Source organism: Castor canadensis, chromosome 2, assembly GCF_047511655.1.
Source record: "Castor canadensis chromosome 2, mCasCan1.hap1v2, whole genome shotgun sequence".
Classification (NCBI taxonomy): Eukaryota; Metazoa; Chordata; class Mammalia; order Rodentia; family Castoridae; genus Castor; species Castor canadensis.
The window spans coordinates 78,982,639-79,006,077 of NC_133387.1; the positions used below are offsets into that span (position 1 = coordinate 78,982,639).

At 36.0% G+C, this 23,439-nt stretch overlaps 1 protein-coding gene across 31 annotated transcripts in view; it reads left to right on the forward strand.

Moving 5' to 3' along the window:
* Hdac9 (histone deacetylase 9) overlaps positions 1-23,439 on the forward strand; it is an 844,179-nt gene that overhangs the window by 661,774 nt on the left and 158,966 nt on the right. The window lies entirely within an intron of this gene.

A 23,439-nucleotide genomic window follows, 5' to 3' on the forward strand; every position in this document is an offset into this window, starting at 1 on the left:
ACGTGCGCGCGCGCACACACACACACACACACAATGAAATACCATTTGGCCTTAAAAAATACAAGACAACTCTACAATTTCTGATAGCGTGACTGGACTAGGAGGAAATTATATTGAGTAAAATAATCCAGACACAAAAAGAAAAGACAATGTGATTTCACTTATATGTGGAATATAAAATAGTCCAACTTACAGGAGCAGACAGTAGAATAGTGGTTATCTGGGACCATGGGAACAGGAAATGGAGAGGTGAGGGAAGGCAGAGAAATAGGAAGCGCGCCTACCTGGAAAAACAGAATAATCTTCCTATCTCAAGATCTTTAATATTAATCACATCTGCAAAGTTTCTTTCATCATTAAAGGTAACATATTTGCAGCTTTTGGGAATTAGGATATTTTCACCTTTGGAAGATCATAATATTTATTACAGTTACTCAAAATTTAAGAAAGATTTCTTCTTTAACATTCTGACAATATATGGCAGAAGGTAGTTTTGTAATCTATTGAGATTTTTCAGAAGTTTTTGTAATTTGTTTTAAAATCCAGGTTTAATGTATACAGAATAGAATTAGGGATTATCAATGATACGATGATGTCCTGACAAATGTCTATACCTGGTTACCACCACAAGTTATAAAATAGTTAAACCTCAATAGAAAGTTCTGTCATGGCCCCAGACAGACATTCACCTCATTTTGTCAAGAAAAAGAGCTTCATACATGCAACAATTACAGTATATGGTCTTTCCTGTGTAACTTCTTTTACCCTTAACATAGTGTTTTAGTGATACCAAGCTATTGCATGGTTTTTTGACATTTATTGCTGAGTAGTATTCTACTGAATGAATATTACCCAAGTAAAACTACTTTGAAGATAATTTTCCAAGCCTATTTTTGGACATATATTAATGTTTTATGTAGGAAAGAAATGACCGTGTTATTCATTAAGCATATGTGTGCTTTATGGGAAAATAGCAAACTGTTTTATCTACACAAAATGTAATAATGTCAGCTATTTCATTTCTAATAATGGTGATTTGCTTCTAGTTTCTTTTTTCTTATCAGTCTGGCTGGAAGTCTATTAATTTGCTGATTGTCTTTTTTTAATAGCCTTTGGTTAGTTAATATTCATTACTTTTTCTGTTTGGTATTTCAGGGATTTGATCTTTACCCAGCCCTATTGCTTTAAATAGGGTCTTGTGTTTTTGCCCAGGCTGACCTCAGAATGCAAACCTCCTACCTCTTCATCCTGCAAGGCTGGGATTGCTGACAAGAACTACCATGCCTGGCTTGTTGTCTGAGATAGTCTTGATAGCTTTTTGCCTGACTGGCCTCAAACCATGATCCTCCCATCTCTGCTTTCCAATTGGCTGGGGTTATAGATATGAACCACTGTACCTGGTCCTTTTTCTGGTTTTTAAAGTGGAAGCTGAGGTCATAGATTTCAGATTTTTCTTTTCCAGTAGTGACGTTTTAGTGCTGTCAATCTCCATCTAAATATTGCTTTTGCTGCATTCTATAAATTTGGTATATTGGGCCTTAATTTTCATTATACTTAAAAATACTTTCTAATTTCCCTTTTGACATATTTTATGATACATGAGTTATTTAGAAGTGTGTTTTTAACACATGAAAAAATGCTCACCATCTCTAGCAATAAAGGAAATGCAAATTAAAACCACACTAAGATTCCACCTCACCCCTGTTAGAATAGCCATCATCAGCAACACCACCAACAACAGGTGTTGGCGAGGATGCGGGGAAAAAGGAACCCTCTTACACTGTTGGTGGGAATGTAGACTAGTACAACCACTCTGGAAAAAAATTTGGAGGCTACTTAAAAAGCTGGACATCGATCTACCATTTGATCCAGCAATACCACTCTTGGGGACATACCCAAAAGACTGTTACTCCAGAGGCACCTGCACATCCATGTTTATTGCGGCACTATTCACAATAGCCAAGTTATGGAAACAGCCAAGATGCCCCAGCACAGACGAATGGATTAAGAAAATGTGGTATCTATACACAATGGAATTCTATGCAGCCATGAAGAAGAACGAAATGTTATCATTCGCTGGTAAATGGATGGAACTGGAGAACATCATTCTGAGTGAGGTTAGCCTGGCCCAAAAGACCAAAAATCGTATGTTCTCCCTCATATGTGGACATTAGATCAAGGGCAAACACAACAAGGGGATTGGAAATGAGCACATGATAAAAGCGAGAGCACACAAGGAAGGGGTGAGGATAGGTAAGACACCTAAAAAACTAGCTAGCATTTTTTGCCCTTAACGCAGAGAAACTAAAGCAGATACCTTAAAGCAACTGAGGCCAATAGGATAAGGGGACCAGGAACTAGAGAAAAGGTTAGATCAAAAAGAATTAACCTAGAAGGTAACACCCATGCACAGGAAATCAATGTGAGTCAATGCCCTGTATAGCTATCCTTATCTCAACCAGCAAAACCCCTTGTTCCTTCCTATTATTGCTTATACTCTCTCTACAACAAAATTAGAGATAAGGGCAAAATAGTTTCTGCTGGGTATTGAGTGGGGGGAGTGGGAGGGGGTGGGGGCAGGGGGGAGAAATGAACCAAGCCTTGTATGCACATATGAATAATAAAAGAAAAATGAAAAAAAAAAGAAGTGTGTTTTTAAATGTTTGATTAGTTGGCTTTTTGTTCCCAGATAACTTTCTGTAATTCACATGTAATTTAATTATTCTAGGTTCAGAAAAAATACTTTGTAGGGTTTAAATCTTTTCACATTTATTGAGGCTTATAATGGTATAATTCTCATTATCTCCTCCTACTCTTTGTGTAATTTTATCATCTATTTTATTTTCACACGTTCTATAGATCCCCACATTAAATTTTCTTAATATCTATAATTTTAAATACCTGAAATTATAAACAAGTTTAATGTGCTTGTGTGTGTTTGTAGTTTTATAGTTTTATAGAGGCATATGGGTGTGTCTGTTTGAGTATGAAAAAGAGGAAGGAGAGAAGAGAGAGACAGAGAGAGAGAAATATTAGCCCACATACTTAACCTTGTTGATGCTCTGTATCCATGTGGCAGATCCAGGCTTCCATCTGGCATTATTTCCTTTCAATTTGGAGAACTTCCTTCCACATTCCTAACAGTTCAGTTCTATTGGCAACCAATTCTCTTATTTTTTATTTGTAAGAAAGTATTTTTCTTTGAATGATATTATTGGTTTAAAATTTTAAGTTTATAAATTTACGTTATATATGTCTTTCCAGTGTCATCTTCTTTCTTTGATGATGAGAAATCATCGGTCTCCTTAATGTGTCATGCATCTTGTTTTCCCTCTGGCTATATTTAAAATTATTTAACTTTATTTTTCAGAACCATGATTTTCTTGGTATTTATTCTGCTGGAAGTTTATTGAACTTCCTGTTAGTAGCTTGCTGTTGCTCATAATAATGGGAGAAGTTTTAGCTAATATTTCTTCAAACACTTGTTCTGGCCAATTCTCTGTATCTTCTGAATCTGTGCGTTCTGTTTTATGTTTATTTAAGTGCTTCATCCTGTTCCATGGATCACTGAGGTTCCATCTATTTTCTTCAGCTTTATTTTCTTTTTTGAGCTGCTGGATGATTTCTCTTGACTTATTCTTAAAATCATAGGTCGTATCTTCTTTTATGTCTAATCTGGTGTTAATCTTATCCAAATAATTTTTCATTTCAAGCATTATACTATTCATTTGTAAGATTGCCAATTAACCTTCTTTACAAGTTCCATCTCTCATTTCAATTTTTCCTTCTCCTCACCATTCTATCTTTCCCATAAATTCTTTTATACAACTATTGTAAATTCGTAACTGATAATTTGAACCACTTGGAGTCTGATTGTATTACTGCATTTTCACTTCAGTATGAGTCTTGTGGTTTTATTTTGCCCCTTTGAATATGTAAAACAGTAAAGGCTAGAAAAGGCTTGTTTCTTTGAAGTTTAATTCTTTTAAAAGTTTGTGTCCAAAGCTCACCCATGAGTTCTTTTAAAGCATTCTTTTTGTTTACTTGGTTATCTGTTGTTACTTTGGTAGGACTGAAAATTTTGCACATCCTTCTTCCTCCCAAACAGGTGTGGGTATTCAATACAAATTCATATCTGTAGAGATGCTGAAGTTCTTTTCTGTTGCAACTTTCATATCTCATATTCATAATGGACAAATACCAGTGACTCTGATGGGGGCATATTGAATTATTTGTCCTTGATTCTTCAACTTAAACGAAGGAAAACAAATCTTCACTTCCACTGTTGAATGGCTACCTAAGCATTGGAGAAAAGTAGAAATCTTGGCAATACCATGAGTAATCTTGGGGAAACTGCCTTGCTTTCTCTCCCTTTTTACTTCCTGTGGTACCATGCACTCCATCTCTTCCTGAAAAACTCTTAGTAAGCCAATTTCTGAGTTGATTTACACCTCTGAAAACTGACAAACATTTAACAGGTCTCAGCGGGAGTAAAGGGTGAGTCTGGCCTGTTACTCAGATTATTTGCTCAAGACCTGTTACCTCCTTGCTCTGGCTGTGGTGTCCCCACTATGCAGACTATTTCCATCTAGGTTTTTGTACCACTGATCTACTTTTCTGACGGCTAATATGTCAATTTCTAGTTTGTAGCTTTAAGTGCCCATTCCATGGTAGTTGGATATGCTTATTTCTATTCTCTTCATACGACTTTTGACTTTGAACTTTGCAGATTTCATTACTTATATGAGGTTTAGCTTATGCTCACTCAAATTTGTTGTATCTTAACGGGATTGGACTTTGATCACATGATAAAGCAAGAGCACACAAGGGAGGTATGAAGATAAGTAAGACACCTAAAAAACTAGATAGCATTTATTGCCCTCAATGCAGAGAAACCAGAGTAGATACTTTAAAGCAACTGAGGCCAATAGAAGAAGGGGACCAGGAACTAGAGAAAAGGTTAGATCAAAAAGAATTAACTTAGAAGGTAACACACACGCACAGGAAATCTATGCGAGTCAACTCCCTGTATAGCTATCCTTATCTAAATTAGCAAAAACCCTTGGTCCTTTCTATTATTGCTTATACTTGCTGTTCAACAAAATTAGGGATAAGGGCAAAATAGTTTCTGCCAGGTAGCGAGGGGGTAGAGGGGGAGAGGGAGGGGGTGGGGGGGTGAGGGAGGTGATGGGGGAAGGGGGGAGAAATGACCCAAACATTGTATGCACATATGAATAAAATAAAAATTAAAAAAATGTGTTGTATCTTACTTGAGATTTTAGTTTTCAATGTCTGTCTCCACTCTAAATCTTGCTAAGCTTTTCATAGTCACTGAAACATTTAGTCAGCATCTTAATTATATTTGAAAAATAACTTAGGTGGAAAAGAATGCTTCCTGAAATAAATTCTAGTGTAAGATTTAGCATTTACTTGTAAGGTGTTCTGGTACTTTTGTTCTCAATATTTAAAATATAGAACAGACAAATAATATCAAATGGAAAATATGTTCCAATTAATTTATGTTTATTTTTATTTTGATACCATTAAATTTGATACCTGCTGGTTTTTATATATCACAGATGTTTTCTTGCATTTTTGTTTCAATCTCTGCAAAAGACATTGTTTTGCATTTTTGACACCAAGGTCCAAGTTACATATATACACACTAAGAGAACATATGAGTTTTACACCCTTGTAATTTTATATGATAGTAATTTTCATATATCCACACTCACACACATATACATATGAACTTGTAAAATGAAAAATCTGGTCAATTCATTTAGTATTGTTTTCGAGTGAAACTATTATGCATATAATGCTATATAATTTAATTTCTTTGGTTGGAATTTTTATTTAACTGCCTAGTTTTAACTAAATTGTTTAAACTTACTTGTTGGTAGCTATTCTTCTTATATGGTGTGGTCATGGACAATTAGAATTTAATGGAAGAAGAAATTTATAGCTGAAAAAGAATACATTCGAGATTAAAATAACTGAATCAAAAAACCTAGACATTCTCATAACATTTATACATATATAAGTATATACTTATACTTATACTTTGCTAAGAGTTACTCTTAAATTTTTTGCAGTTTCATAAACCTAACTGAAAATGTTCATATGCACTAAGTGCCACTAACATGTTAATACTGTTTTGTGATTGAATGCAAATGAACTCTATTAAAATATAAGTATACTGACAAGAGATTTCACTATGGAGCATTTGTTGATATAGTCCTTTTCCCCTGGTATAACCTTTGCTCAGGTCTTGGTCCTTACTATTACTTTGTGCACAACCCTCAGAGAAGGCTATGGTTATCTCTTAAACAATAATTTCTGATTCTTAAAAAAAAATCATAATCAATAATCTTTTACCTAACTTCTTTTTTACTTGAGATTTTTGTATTGAGGCTCTCTTTACATGATGAAAAATACCTGATTTCTTTGGCTAGTGTGGTTCAAAAACCAGTCATGTTTAAAAAAATTCAACCAGTTGAATTGTTGGTCCTTGTGTCAAATAAAACCACTGATTGATAAACTAAACAAATTGCTTTCAGTGGCTTATTATTGCCTTCCCAAGATCCATATCCTGATGACTTCCTCCCTCACAACAAGACTACCTTCATAGTGGATCCATTGTTATTATTTTCATAAAAGACTCAACTTAAATTACATGTAACATAAGTACCATGTGATGCCCTGCCTCATTCCAACTAGGAGCCTGGTTTTTGTGAATATATTTAGTCCTGCCTACAGCTACAGTTTTGCCAGGCTCAAGGCTGTAGGCATTATGGACCACAGATGCTGGGCTTCCTAAAAGCTGTTTTCCAGTGCTGTCATCAAGCTTCTGGTTCTTCACAGAATAGGGCTGGCAGCAATGCATATACTTTGGGGTCCACCATTCAGTTAAACTGCTAATGCTAGGCTCCTGTTTTCCTGGCTCCCTTGAGCTTATGCAAAGAGACAAAATGGTATTCCCATATGTCACTTACTGGTTTTTCTGGCAAATCTCTTTACCTCCCTTAACCTCTCAGATTCTAGTCTGCTTGAGACAATCTTTCATTATGAAACTCTTCCCTCAGAAGCTGCAGATTATTAAAATTGATTCTAAGGCAAACTGGTATTAGAGGCTATTCTAGTATATTCCAAAATATGCATGTTAGTGAACTACAATTAAGGATAACTCAGAAGAATGACCTTGATTTACTAATTTGAATGTAAAATTTTACAAATGGTTTAGATATTGTTAGAAGACACCTATTGACCAGTGATCTTCTTCTCCTAAAGACTTGTATCTTAGGCAAACGAACTATTTATGCTCTTGAATAGACATAATGCATATTTTTTTCTTCTAAATAAGGTTTCGTTTCAAGAAATTAAATCTGGGAAAGGATATATTCTACTTTCACACCATTGTTGCCATAGCACATATAACATGGAGCTATTTTCTTCATGGAAATTACTGTAGCTAGAGAGGAAGAACTTAAGTCAAAGATCCACAGTTACTATTCAATAGAGATTTTGAATGGAAGCTGGTACATGGCATATTGAATAAATGATGAACTGAGTCATATTTATGACGGTCAACATGAGATTTTAGGTTATTTAGCAACTCATCAGCAATATGACTAGCCTGAGTCCTTCCTGAAAAGTGGAATCTGAGCCAATTGTTGCACAAACTCCTACAAGGTGAACAGAAAAGGAGAAAACGTGACAGGAGGAAAGAATATGTATTTGTCCTTCTCTGCTCTTGAGTTGGTTTCTGATAATCTAAATCCCCAAATCCTTTACTGGTGTGACAGGATGAAAAGATAGAATTCACACAAATTTCATATATGATCTTACTTCAAAACTTAATTTTTAGGGATATTAAAATGGGACACTATGTTTAGTAGAATTGCCACCAGTTTGGATGAAGACAGAGTTGAGTCAAGTTCAAATGATCTACCATAGGCATTTCACAAAGCAGTAGAGAATTTGATTGACATTTCTTTGTCTTATTCAACTTTACCTGAAAAGAAGGAAAAATCCTAATAAATAAAGTGCTTACTACAGCAAAATGAGCAGTACTACTTACTATTTTTTCTCATTAACAAAGATATGATTACCTGCCAACTCCTAAACCAAAGATTAAAAAGCCCTAATAAAACCTAATAGATAATTTGATTACTTCAAGCTTTGATTTTCAAAAATTAACTTTCAGTATGATAGAAAAACATTACTATCTTCTATCCAATTAAATTATTTAAAAGCATTATGTCTTTACCATGTTTCTAATTTCCTTATATCTGTGCAAACTAATTTAAAGAATTAGAAGTTTTTTCTCATAAGTTACTTTAAATGTATTAAACCAGATAATTCATGCCTTATTTTCATTACTCTTTTTGTTCAATCACCAGGTAAAAGACATGGACACATAGCAAATAAATTTATTAAGTTGTTGGAAAGCACATTAATAAGCAAACCACTTTGGATGGAGAGAATTGTGCCAACCAACCATTGCCATGTAAATTGCAGATCCTGGCTGCTTTTGTCATTTTTTATTTTTTGGGCCAGAATCAAATGGCCCTCCACACAGACATTTGATAATTATGGTTATCATTGAGTAGGAAAGTAGATTAAAATATTCCCAATATTCTTTTAAAAAAACCCTCAATCTATACATAGGTAAGGAGTGCTTTGAAAGTCATTTTCACAATTGTTAATGCATCAATATGAATCTGTTTGGCTTAGCTAGGATTGAAGCTTCCAGTGAAATATTTCAACTACATGAAACATTGCATATGAATTTCAAATTCAGCCAGTGCATTGGAAGCAATAATTCAACCATCACATCTTTGCTTGAAAATATATGCTGTAGAATTTTTCCATGCTGTTGTTGGTTTTGATACATATTATTTCACTGAGCACTGATATTTTAGTACATTAAGAAATACTTTAGTACTGATACTTAAGATTGGAGGAGGGGTAGTTACTGGGCTTTAAATTTTAAAGAGAAAGTTTAAAAACAAAATCCCAATCAGCTGGTTTGATATGCCCAATCAGTCTTTGGATAGTTGTCAGTTATTGTTACTTAGAAACCCTCTTTCTCCACAGAATGGATTTATTTGATTTTGTTCCTAAAATATTTCCATCTAAAAAAATTAAGCAAAAATTTAATATTTGATAACTGATGACAAAGAAAGCCAATCATTTCATCTCGTTGCTAGTTTATGAAGGTCATAAACACTTTTGTTCCTTTTGCTGCAGTTCTACTTTCATCCAGGATGAATTAGTGAGTGATCAACAGGACTATCATATATTATAGGTTGCATTAGTTGCGCTCTAGTTTATTGTAGAGTATTTCTGTTTTTCATAAACTTTTTTTAGGATATATTTGTTATGCAGAGGGGCTTCATAGTGACAATGCTGATTAGACTTATATTGTACATTGGTTAGATTACCCCCATTGTCTCTCCCCCTCAACCCCTTCCCTGCCCTACTTAAAGCAATTGAAAGAGGTTTCTTTGTTCTATTTCATATAAGTATATGAAGTCCATCAACTATATCCCCTCACCTTACTCTCCTTCATTCACCCTCCCATTAGTAACCCTCTCCCACACACACTGTACCTATTTTACAGTCCTGTCTTTCATTATTAATATTTAAGTCAATGTTCAAAGGGGTTTCTTGATGTATCCCCTCTTTGGTCAGTTCAACCCCTTCCATTACTCTCCCTTATCACTTTACCTCTTACCCTGCAGTTTTCTTTTTTTTTTTTTTTTACTTTGGCATTCATTGCAGTGCATCATTTATTCTTTTTTTTTTTCCTTTTTCTTTTATTATTCATATGTGCATACAAGGCTTGGTTCATTTCTCCCGCCTTCCCCACCCCCTCCCTTAGCACCCACTCCGCCCCCTCCCTCTCCCCCCCCAATACCCAGCAGAAACTATTTTGCCCTTATTTCTAATTTTGTTGTAGAGAGAGTATAAGCAATAACAGGAAGGGACAAGGGTTTTTGCTGGTTGAGATAAGGATAGCTATACAGGGAGTTGACTCACATTGATTTCCTGTGCGTGGGTATTAACTTCTAGGTTAATTCTTTTTGATCTAACCTTTTCTCTAGTACCTGTTCCCCTTTTCCTGTTGGCCTCAGTTGCTTTTAAGGTATCTGCTTTAGTTTCTCTGCGTTAAGGGCAACAAATGCTAGCTAGTTTTTTATCACCCCGAGTTTTCAATACCTTTCAATACATATCTTTATGTCCTCTACCTTCACAGATGTTATACTTTATGCTATTACTGATATTCTTCCATTCCCTTTTACTTTTACTCACTCCCCGAGTTCCATAGAACAGTTCCACCATTACAAAAATGTTCTACATATGAGTTTGTATATGATCATGCTTGGTTTTGTGTATATGTTTACTTTTTGGATTTATCTTCTACGTATGAGAGAAAATATGTGGCCTTTGTCTTTCAGAGCCTGGTTTACTTCACTTAACATGATGTTCTTCAATTACATCCATTTACCTTCAAACCACATGTCATTATTCCTTATGACTGAGTAAACTCCATTGTGTATATATACCAAATTTTCTTATTCTATTCATCAGTTGTAGGACATCTGGGTTGTTTCATAATAGCTTTGCTATTTTGAATAGTGCTTTGCTGAACATCGGTGTACAGGTGTCTCGATCTTATCCTGACTTACATTCTTTGGGTAGATGCTCTGGAGTGGTATCACTGGATCATATGGCAGTACTATCTTTAATTTTATGAGGAATCTCCATACAGCTTTCCATAATGGTTGTACTAATTTGCATTTCCACCATCAGTGTATAAGGGCTCCTGTTTTGCCTCATCCTCACACATTTGTTGCTATTGTTGCCATTAAATATGGCCATTCTAACTGGGATGAGATGAAATCTAAGTGTAGCTTTGATTTGCATCACTTTCATAACCAGGGAAGTTGAACACTTCTTCATGTATTTACCATTGCTCAGTATTTTTTAAAGTCTGTATAAATAATATGTACTTTTCTGCTTTGAGTCTGTATTAGTTGATTCTGGTGCACAGTGTATTCTTACAGTATCACTCTCATCATTTGTGAATAGTCCCTTATTATTTTCTACTACTTTGAAACCTAACTTATATGTTGAAGTTAGTAGTGAACTAATGTTTTTTTGTTGTTGTTGGTGGTGGTGGGGTAGTTTCTTTTTTTTTAAATTAATCATGCATTGATTACCTACTTGGTCTTGGGGACAATAGAGAAATAAGTATATGTGTTTCTGCTATCCATAGGATAATCTTACTGAATACAAGTAAAATAATCAGATTACTCTGTACATTCTGAGCTTATGTGCCCATCATTACTATAGTAATAGATTTATCTTATATGGAGTCAAAAATTGAATGTTCAAAGTGACTTCAGTAAATTTATTACTAACTTCCCTTTATTTGCATAGGGAAATTTTCACTGTGTCTGTAAGGAATACAAAAATAAATTTGACATTTTGAAAAATTTGTCTAGAATGTAAATTTTATCAGTTATGAAAATAGACTAGTTTAAAATGATTAGAGTTCTTTTTTCTACAGACCATTTTTATGTAGACACAGTGGCATAGATTTTCCTTTTTTTTATTATTATTTTATTATTCATATGTGCATACAAGGCTTGGGTCATTTCTCCCCCCTGCCCCAACCTCCTCCCTTAGCACCCACTCTGCCCCCTCCCCTGCCCCCCCAATACCCAGCAGAAACTATTTTGCCCTTATTTCTAATTTTGTTGAAGAGAGAGTATAAGCAATAATAGGAAGGAACAAGGGTTTTTGCTGGTTGAGATAAGGATAGCTATACAGGGAGTTGACTCACATTAATTTCCTGTGCATGGGTGTTACCTTCTAGGTTAATTCTTTTTGATCTAACCTTTTCTCTAGTTCCTGGTCCCCTTTTCCTATTGGCCTCAGTTGCTTTTAAGGTATCTGCTTTAGTTTCTTTGCATTAAGGGCAACAAATGCTAGCTAATTTTTTAGGTGTCTTACCTATCCTCACCCCTCCCTTGTGTGCTCTCGCTTTATCATGTGCTCAAAGACCAATCCCATTTTGTGTTTGCCCTTGATCTAATGTCCACATATGAGGGAGAACATACGATTTTTGGTCTTTTGGGCCAGGCTAACCTCACTCAGAATGATGTTCTCCAATTCTATCCATTTACCAGCGATTGATAACATTTCATTCTTCTTCGTGGCTGCACAAAATTCCATTGTGTATAGACACCACATTTTCTTAATCCATTAATCAGTACTGGGGCATCTTGGCTGTTTCCATAACTTGGCTATTGTGAATAGTGCTGCAATAAACATGGATGAGCAAGTGCCTCTGGAGTAACCTGTGTCACAGTCTTTTGGGTATATCCCCAAGAGTGGTATTGCTGGATCAAATGGTAGGTCAATGTTTAGTTTTTAAGTAGCCTCCACATTTTTTTCCACAGTGGTTGTACCAGTTTACATTCCCACCAACAGTGTAGGAGGGTTCCTTTTTCCCCCGCATCCACGCCAACACCTGTTGTTGGTGGTGTTGCTAATGATGGCTATTCTAACAGGGGTGAGGTGGAATCTTAGCGTGGTTTTAGTTTGCATTTCCTTTATTGCTAGAGATGGTGAGCATTTTTTCATGTGTTTTTTGGCCATTTGAATTTCTTCCTTTGAGAAAGTTCTGTTTAGTTCACTTGCCCATTTCTTTATTGGTTCATTAGTTTTGGTAGAATTTAGTATTTTAAGTTCCCTATATATTCTGGTTATCAGTCCTTTGTCTGATGTGTAGCTGGCAAATATTTTCTCTCACTCTGTGGGTGTTCTCTTCAGTTTAGAGGCAATTTCTTTTGATGAACAGAAGCTTTTTAGTTTTATGAGGTCCCATTTATCTATGCTATCTCTTAGTTGCTGAGCTGCTGGGGTTCCATTGAGAAAGTTCTTACCTATACCTACTAGCTCCAGAGTATTTCCTACTCTTTCCTGTATCAACATTAGAGTTTGTGGTCTGATATTAAGATCCTTGATCCACTTTGAGTTAATATTGGTATAGGGTGATATACATGGATCTAGTTTCAGTTTTTTGCATACTGCTAACCAGTTTTCCCAGCAGTTTTTGTTGAAGAGGCTGCTATTTCTCCATCGTATATTTTTAGCTCGTTTGTCAAAGACAAGTTGGTTATAGTTGTGTGGCTTCATATCTGGGTCCCCTGTTCTATTCCACTGGTCTTCATGTCTATTTTTGTGCCAGTACCATGCTGTTTTTATTATTATTGCTTTGTAATATAGTTTGAAGTCAGGTATCGTGATACCTCCAGCATTGTTCTTTTGACTGAGTATTGCCTTGGCTATTCGTGGCCTCTTGTGTTTCCATATAAATTTCACGGTAGGTTTTTCAATCGCTTTAATGAATGTCATTGGAATTTTGATGGGAATTGAATTAAACATGTAGATTACTTTTGGGAATATAGACATTTTTACTATGTTGATTGTACCAATCCATGAGTATGGGAGATCTCTCCACTTTCTATAGTCTTCCTCAATCTTTTTCTTCAGAAGTGTATAGTTTTCCTTGTAGAGGTCATTCACATCTTTTGTTAGGTTTATACCTAGGTATTTGATTTTTTTTGAGGCTATGGTAAATGGAATTGTTTTCATACATTCTTTTTCAGTTTGCTCATTGTTCGTGTATAGAAATGCTAATGATTTTTCTATGTGGATTTTATATCCTGCTACATTGCTGTAGCTATTGATGATGTCTATGAGCTTCTGAGTTGAGTTTTTTGGGTCTTTAAGGTATAGGATCATGTCATCTGCAAATAGGGATAGTTTGACAGTTTCTTTACCTATTTGTATTCCTTTTATTTCTTCTTCTTGCCTAATTGCTCTGGCTAGGAATTCCAGTACTATGTTGAATAGGAGTGGAGATAGTGGGCATCCTTGTCTGGTTCCTGATTTTAGAGGGAATGGTTTCAGTTTTTCTCCATTAAGTATAATGCTGGCTGTAGGTTTGTCATATATAGCTTTTATAATGTTGAGGTACTTTCCTTCTATTCCTAGTTTTCTTAGAGCTTTTATCATGAAATGATGTTGGATCTTATCAAAGGATTTTTCTGCATCTATTGAGATGATCAAGTGGTTTTTGTCTTTGCTTCTGTTAATGTGATTTATTACGTTTATTGATTTTCGTATGTTGAACCACCCCTGCATCCCTGGGATGAAGCCTACTTGGTCGTGGTGAATAATCTTTTTGATGTGTTGTTGAATTCGGTTTGCCATTATTTTGTTGAGGTTTTTTGCGTCAATGTTCATTAAGGAGATTGGCCTATAGTTCTCCTTTTTGGAGGTGTCTTTGCCTGGTTTTGGGATATATGTAATACTGGCTTCATAAAATGTGTTCAGCAGTTTTCCTTCCCTTCTATTTCATGGAACAGTTTAAGGAGAGTTGGTATCAGTTCTTCTTTAAAAGTCTGATAGAATTCAGCAGAGAATCCATCAGGTCCTGGACTTTTCTTTTTGGGGAGACTCTGGATTGTTGCTTCAATTTCATTTTGTGTTATAGATCTATTCAGGTGATTAATTTCCTCTTGGTTCAGTTTTGGATGATCATATGTATCTCGAAATCTGCCCATTTCTTTAAGATTTTCAAATTTATTTGAATATAGGTTTTCGAAGTAGTCTCTGATGATTTCCTGGACTTCCATGGTGTTTGTTGTTATCTCTCCTTTTGCATTCCTGATTCTACTAATTTGGGTTTTTTCTCTCCTTGTTTTAGTCAGGTTTGCCAGGTGTCTATTGATCTTGTTTATTTTTTCAAAGAACCAACTTTTTGTTTCATTAATTCTTTGTATGGTTTTTTTGGTTTCTATTTCGTTGATTTCAGCTGTTATTTTTATTATTTCTCTCTTTCTATTTGTTTTGGGATTTGCTTGTTCTTGTTTTTCTAGGAGTTTGAGATGTATCATTAGGTCATTGATTTGGGATCTTTCAGTCTTTTTAATATATGCACTCATGGCTATAAACTTTCCTCTCAGGACTGCCTTAGCTGTGTCCCATAGGTTCCGGCAGGTTGTGTTTTCATTATTATTGACTTCCAGGAACTTTTTAATTTCCTCTTTTATTTCATCGATGATCCATTGTTCATTGAGTAATGAGTCATTTAATTTCCAGCTTTTTGCATGTTTTTTGTCTTTACTTTTGTTGTTGAGTTCTACTTTTACTGCATTGTGATCAGATAGTATGTACAGTATAATTTCTATTTTCTTATATTTGCTGAGGCTTGCTTTGTGCCCTAGGATATGATCTACTTTGGAGAAGGTTCCATGGGCTGCTGAGAAGAATGCATATTGTGTAGAAGTTGGATGAAATGTTCTGTAGACATCAACTAGGTCCATTTGATCTAGTGTATATTTTAGATCTTGGATTTCTTTATTGATTTTTTGTTTGGATGACCTATCTATTGATGATAATAGGGTGTTAAAGTCTCCCACAACCACTGTGTTGGCATTAATATATGCTTTTAGGTCTTTCAGGGTATGTTTGATGAAACTGGCTGCGTTGACATTGGATGCATACAGGTTGATGATTATTATTTCCTTTTGGTCTATTTCCCCTTTTTTTAGTATAGAATGTCCTTCTTTATCTCATTTGATCAATGTAGGTTTGAAATCTACTTTGTCAGAGATTAGTATTGCTACTCCTGTCTGTTTTCGGGGGTCATTGGCTTGGTAAATCTTCTTCCAGCCTTTCATCCTAAGCCTATGCTTATTTCTGTGGGTGAGATGGGTCTCCTGTAAGCAACAAATTGTTGGATCTTCCTTTTTAATCCATTTCGTCAAGTGGTGCCTTTTGATGGGTGAATTAAGTCCGTTAACATTAAGTGTTAGTACTGATAGGTATGTGGTGATTCCTGTCATTTAGTTGTCTTAGTTGTTTGAAGGTTTGATTGTGTGTACCTAAGTTGAGGTTACTCTCTACTGTCTTGCTTTTTCTTTTCCTGTGGTTTAGTGCTGCCTGTCTTTTCATGGTTAAGTTGGGTTTCACTTTCTGTGTGCAGAATCCCTTGAAGAATCCTTTGTAGTGGTGGCTTTGTGGTCACATATTGTTTTAGTTTCTGCTTATCATGGAAGACTTTTATTGCTCCATCTATTTTGAATGATAGTTTTGCTGGGTAGAGTATCCTGGGGTTCATGTTATTTTCATTCAGTGCCCGGAAGATCTCACCCCATGCTCTTCTTGCTTTTAATATTTCTGTTGAGAAGTCTGCTGTGATTTTGATAGGTTTACCTTTTTATGTTACTTGTTTTTTCTCTCTTACAGCCTTCAATATTCTTTCCCTAGTTTGTGAACTTGTTGTTTTAATGATGATATTTTGTGGGGTAGTTCTATTTTGATCTGGTCTGTTTGGTATCCTGGAGGCCTCTTGCATCTGTATGGGAATATCTTTCTCTAGATTTGGGACATTTTCCATTATTATTTTATTGAATAGATTATGCATTCCCTTCATGTGCACCTCTTCTCCTTCTTTGATGCCCATGATTCTCAAGTTTGGTCTTTTGATGGAGTCAGTGAGTTCTTGCATTTTCTTTTCACAGGTCTTGAGTTGTTTAATTAATAGTTCTTCGGTTTTTCCTTTAATTACCATTTCATCTTCAAGTTCTGGGATTCTGTCTTCTGTTTGTTCTATTCTGCTGGATTGGCCTTCCGTTTTGTTTTGCAGTTCTGTTTTGTTCTTTTTTCTGAAGTTTTCCATATCCTGGGTGGTTTCCTCTTTAATGTTGTCTATTTTTGTCCTGAGTTCATTGATCTGTTTATTCATCGTGTTCTCTGTTTCACTTTGGTGTTTATACAGTGCTTCTATGGTTTCTTTTATTTCTTCTTTTGCTTTTTCAAATTCTCTATTTTTGTTGTCTTGGAATTTCTTGAGTGTCTCCTGTACATTTTGGTTGACCCTATCCAGTATCATCTCTATAAAATTCTCATTGAGTACCTGTAGTATGTCTTCTTTTAAATTATTCTAGTGGGCTTCATTGGGTCCTTTGGCATAGTTTATCTTCATTTTGTTGGAGTCTGGATCTGAGTATCTGTTTTCTTCATTCCCCTGTTGTTCCTGTACCAATTTTTTGCTGTGGGGAAACTGGTTTCCCTGTTTTTTCTGTCTTCCCGTCATTGTTGTTGGTGTTGTTACTGTCCCTGTACTCTGTGCAATTAAGTCTTTTCTAGCTTGTAATAATAACAATGGTAATATTTAGAATGGAAGGGTGAGAGGAGATGGAAAGCAAGAGGTTAAATAAAAGGGAAAAACAAATAAACAGACAAGAAGGAGAAAACAGAACAAGGAATCAGACAAGAAAGTTTCAAAGGTATAAACAGGCAGCATTAGTGTACTAATTGACAGTAAGCTGAACAGACATTAGAGAGACAGAGAGAGGATTGAAAATAAAAAATAAAAAAAAGAAAAGAATAAAAATAAATAAGTAAATGAAAGAAATATATATATATATATAAATAAAATGAAATGAAAAATAGAAAATTAAAAAAAAAAACAAAAAACCAAAAAACCTCCAAGTTCAAATGCAATGAAGTTTCAGTCTTGATAATTTCGGTGTCCGTCTCAGTCTCCAATCCAAGTGTCCCAAGTTCAAATGCAATACAGTTTCGGTAAGTTTTTCAGCATGCAGGTGTAATTTGGTTGTTCTCTCATCAAAGGTAGGGAGAAAAAGAGAAAAAAAAAAGAGTCTGGAGACAGTTCTGAGAATGGTATCTGTGGCTGTGGCTTGCCTGCCTGCTGCTGTCAGCCTGCTGTTGCTGGAGTCGTTATTTATGCAGATCTCTGGGGTGAGCTTAGCACTCACCTGGCCCTGCAGGGTTTGTTTACTCAGAGTTCTCCTGTGTGTGAGCCTCTGCTACAAGCTTTCCCCTTTCCGAGGACACTGGGGAACGCATCCGCTTTCTCAGGCCTGCATGTTTATTTACCGTTCATGTGGGAAGTGGGTCTTCCCTCCTCTCCTGTGGAGTTTTCCTCCCTCCTCCACTCTCACAAGCTTTCCTACTCCTGGTTGCTGGGCATGCGCCCCCGCTCCCGCCAGAGCCTCTCCTGCCCCTGCCCCCGGCTTGTTTATTTACAGTTCTGGGATGGATTCCCTTCTCCCAATCTTCGGCGCTCAGTGCATCCCACCCTCTTTCCTGCGTGTCTTTATTGTTCTTACTGCTTATTAGTCAGTTTCTCTTTTTTCCCCTGGTGGAGGTCAGTCTGTCCCGGGGGCTATGCTGCTCTGGCCCAGGGTTGTCTGTGGGAGTACCGCAGTACCATGAAGCTCACCTTGTCTGCATCTTCCCACGCCGTCTGGGTGTGGGTGACTGGTGGCCTGGGGGCCCTCCTGGTTTCTCCGTTTAACGTGAAGTGGAGATTCTCTGTGCCAGCTGGAGGTGTGGAGGGGTCAAAGTTTTGCTTCTTCTCGGTGATTTTGCCTGCAAAATGTGTCTCCAGCATCTCTCCAAGATTTTACTATAGGAGACTTGCTTTCTGCTTCCTCCCTCTAGCCGCCGTCTTGGATCTCTCCATAGATTTTCTTTACTGTATGTCATATGGCTGGCTATGTGGGGCAATCAAATATTTTGTATTTCTCCACATGATGACACCAAAGAGCATGTCATTTCCTCCCCTTAACTAAAGAGGAGTTATCTAAACACTTACCTAAACACCCAACAATAAAGTAAGGATGTGAGCACATTCAGTAGTTGGAACATAAATTGTTATTGTTGATGATGTTAAGTAGAACTCCCAAAGCTCTATAAACCCGTAGAAAAGTACTAGTATACCTCTGTTTAGATTAATTACTTGGTCTTTATAACCTTGAACAAAATGTAAGAAAAAGAGAAGCTTTTCCATGGGGTAAAGTAGGAAAAAATCTAAATTGTATGGAATAATACAGCATTACTAGGTTTTACTACTACAGGCTGAGATTCTCACAAATTAAAAGAGGAAATATTAAGCATGAACATCATATGCATTCCAAAATTTCAGAAAACAGATTTTCTTCACAAAATAAAAGTCATTACATATTATCATTGGAATTAATGGTAAAATAAATCAAGGCACTGAATCTTTCTTGTACACTATATACATTTTCTTTTTTGCACCAGGGTCATGTTATGTAGCCAAGGATGACCTCAAATTGGCAATCTTTCTGTTTCTGTCTCTAAATGTTGGGATTATAGGCTTGTGCCATCATACCCAGTTGTGCACATTTTCTTAGATTAATAATAGTAAATTATTGTTATTTTAAAACCAGTAAAATTAAGTATTAAAAAGAGTCATTGAAAAATATAAATTGAAGTGTTGTGTGTTCTTAAGACAATGAAAAACCTGACTGAAATGGTACAATGAGCAACAAATCTTTGTACTAGACATTAAGAGATATAGAAAAGTTCTAAACAAATTTAATCTCAAAAAGCTCAGAATCTGGTGTGGAAGAATGACATTCTAATTTAAAGCATTTTCTGCTTATTTTATAAAGCCAAAGTGTGTTAGTTACCTTTTTTGTCATTATGACAAATACTTTGAGAAACAATTTAAAAGAAGGAAAAATTTTGGCACGCAGTTTCAGAGATTTCGATCCAAAGTTCACTGGTTCCTTGTTCCTGTGGTCAGGCAGAATATCACAGTAGAGAGCATGACAGGGGAAAACTTAGCACCTCATGCCAGCCAGGAAGCATAGAGAAACAGAGGAAGGAGCTGAGGACCTCCTCTTCAAAGGCACACTCCCAGTAACCTATTTCTGCAGCTATACCTCACCACAACTCCTAAAGTTTCCAACAGTCCCAAAATAGTCACCAGCTGAGAAGCAAGCTTTCAACATACAAGCCTTTGGACTATATTTTATATTGAAATGATAACACAAAGCACAAAACAGGTGTGCTGAGGAAATCTAGTCTAATGAGTGACCTTTTCCAAGTTTAATAGGTGGCTTCATACAGAAGGTCTATTGGTGGCTTACTGCAAATAGCTGAGGTTCAAACACTTGGACCCTCATGAGAATGAAAAATTTCAAACCAAGGTCACACTGTAGAGGAACAAAGCCAGGGTAGTAATGGCTAATCACAAATAATTTTCCTTTTCTTCTCTTCTTTCCTTTCCTTTTGGTGCTGGGGATCCAACTCATTGTCATGCAATGCTAGACAAATGCTCTGCCACTGAGTTATACATTCACCTCATTCTTTACTAGTCTCCTGCTGTATGTCAAGTACTATGTAAGTCTAGAGAATAAAATGGTGAGCCAAAGGTAAGTGCTTTGGTGCATGGCTATGGACATTAATCATATGAATCACAATAATAAATCAAATCATCAAACTAAGCGGTACCTCTTTAGAGGTGTAGATGAGGACTCTTTAGAAACAGTGTTTGGAAATGTCTTTAAGAATATCTTCCACTATTTGTGCTGCTAAAACAAAATACACTGATGGTGGGAATGCAAATTAGTACAACTATTATGGAAAGCTGTATGGAGATTCCTCATAAAATTAAAGATAGTACTGCCATATGATCCAGTGATACCACTCCAGAGCATCTATCCAAAGAATGTAAGTCAGGATAAGATCGAGACACCTGTACACCGATGTTCAGCAAAGCACTATTCAAAATAGCAAAGCTATTATGAAACCACCCAGATGTCCTACAACTGATGAATAGATCAAGAAAATTTGGTATATATACACAATGGAGTTTACTCAGTCATAAGGAATAATGACATGTGGTTTGAAGGTAAATGGATGCAATTGGAGAACATCATGTTAAGTGAAGTAAATCAGGCTCTGAAAGAAGATTGAAATTTATTTTCTCATGAATCTGGAGACTTGGAAGTTCAAGATCAAGGAGCTAACAGTTCTGGTTGTCTAGCGAGGGCTGCCATCTTCTTCTAAGATGGTGTCTTATGGAGCACCATGGTAGAAAGCAGAGAGCAAACCAGAAAAATAGTGCATGAAGCCTTTTTTAAAAGGCCTTAATCCCATTCACAAAGGAAGGAGCTCTCATGACTAACTCCCTCTTAAAGGTCTCACTTCTGCATAGCATCACTATGGTCACTATGTTTCAATACATTTTATTAAGAGGAGAGACTTAACTACAGCTTTTTACTCTGATGGCAATAATCCAATAGAAGAAAAAAATGATAAACCCAGAGCAAAGATGGACAGCTGTGGGTGAGATGAGCTTGAATAGGTGGGAAAAGGATGAGATAAAATGCACAGGTTGATTAGGCCAATTAATTGCTCTTAGCTAGGATTAGGGACTAATGAAGGTGGGTGGGTAGATTTCGTGGTGGAAGATGTGTTCATTTTATTCTAATTGTTTCTATATTCTAAGTGAAATACAAAGCAACTTATCAGCCAACTTGAGCAGTGATCAGAGGTTTTTCAAAATTTGAGGAAAAAGAAGGTAGAAATACTTATTTGAAAGACTTGGACAGGTAATTCAGTAGTCCAGTGTAATTGCTGGGCATCATGAATTCTCCACTTGGGGTTTGTGATTGCAAGTTTGATGGAAGAGTGGCCATGTGACTTTTACATATACTTAGGTGCAGGATTAGAACAGATGTGAGTTGTGCCTTATCATAATTATAATTTTACAAGAGGAGTGTGTTGGAGGGAGAAAGGGAAAACGTGACTGAAAGCATGTTTGTGCCTCCCCAGAGCTCACGTATTGAAATTTTACCTCACAATGTGACTGTATTTAAATATAAGACCTATAAAGAAGTGATAAAGGTTATATGAGGTCACAAGGGCTTTAACCCTGTAGGGCTGGTGCCCTTATCTGAAGTAAAAGAGACACCAAAGCTCTCTCTCTCTGAGTGTTCAGAGGAAAGGCTATGAAAGCACAGTAGTCTTCAAACCAGAAGAGCCCTCATCAGATACCAAACCCTTGATACCAGGGTACCAGTCCTTGATCAGGAACTTCCAAACTCCAGAACTATGAGACATAAATTCTTATTATTTGAGTTCCCCAGCTTGTGGTATTTTGTTATGGCAGCCTGAGTGGCCTAATATACCAAGGAAGTATATTGATGGGAGAAAGGGACAATGAAACAGAGTATATGCAAGGATATTACTGTAATGACAAACCTAAAATCTAATCTAGATAAGGAGGGAATAGAACATGGTGGTGGGATGAATGATGGAGATAAAAAATTAAATAAGGTCATCCGAGGTCCCAGCATAGATGAGGCTTTAACTGGGAATGTAAGATACAGGGGTAATTAGGATGCTTGACAATAAAATTAGGAAGGTGATGTTACTATTGGTAATAACAAGGTCTAAGAGCATGACTATTAAAAAAAACAAATTTATTGATGACAAGCCGTCAGAAAACTGAGCAATGAGATTTTTAAAAAATTATTTTTATTATACAAAATAATGGGTTTCATTATGACATTTTCATATACGTATACAATGTATTTTGATCATATTCAGCTCCCATTTCCCTTTCTTATCTCCCCTGGTCCCTTTTCCTCTTCTCAAATAGTGTCAATTTTACTTTCATGTTTTTTTTTTTAAATCTAGATTTTGCCAATGACAAAAAATGATAAATTTATCTATCTGAGTCTGGCTTACAAGAACAAGGAATATATTTATCACCATCCCTATATTCCTATTTGGTATTATGTTACTTGACTTCTGTCTTAGTCTTAGTCCATTTTCTGTTGCTGTAATAATATACCGCAGATTGGTCTCATTGTAGAGGCTGGGCAGTCCAAGAGCATGGTGCTACTGTCTAATGAGAGTTTTCATTCTCAGTCATAACATGGTTAAAAGACAAGTGAGTTCATGCAAGATAGAGGAAAATCTGGTTGAATTCATCCTTTTCATCAAGAAGCCACTCTCTCCATAACTAACCCACTCCTGTCATTATAGCATTAGTCTATTCATGAGGACAGAACCTTAATATTGAATTGCCTCTTAAAGATCCAACCTCTTATACAGTTACATTGAGATTAGGTTTCCAATGCATGAATTGGGGGTGGGGGGGCACATTTAAACCATAGCAAATGACCAGTATTTACATTCACCAAAATTTATAGCAAATTAATCCTGTGTGTTAATTACCATAATAAAAATGCAAACATCAAATACATAGATGATTTTTCTAGATACCTTTATGCTTGCAGTTAAATATTTAGGGAAAGAAATCCTTGGGGTATATTAAAATTATTTCAAAAGTTTAGGATTGTGTATTAAAGCAACATTCTCTTTGGAGCATGTTACTTGAATCATAGTTAAGTGAAAGGCAGTGTGAACCATGTGATAAATGATGATTTTTCACATCTAACAACCCAACTTTTCTGAGCTTGCATGCTTTGCAAGGATTTATGGTTTTCCCTGCCTTCATGCTGGAGTTACCTCAGCTTTCCGTGATGCCTTCCAACTAATCTG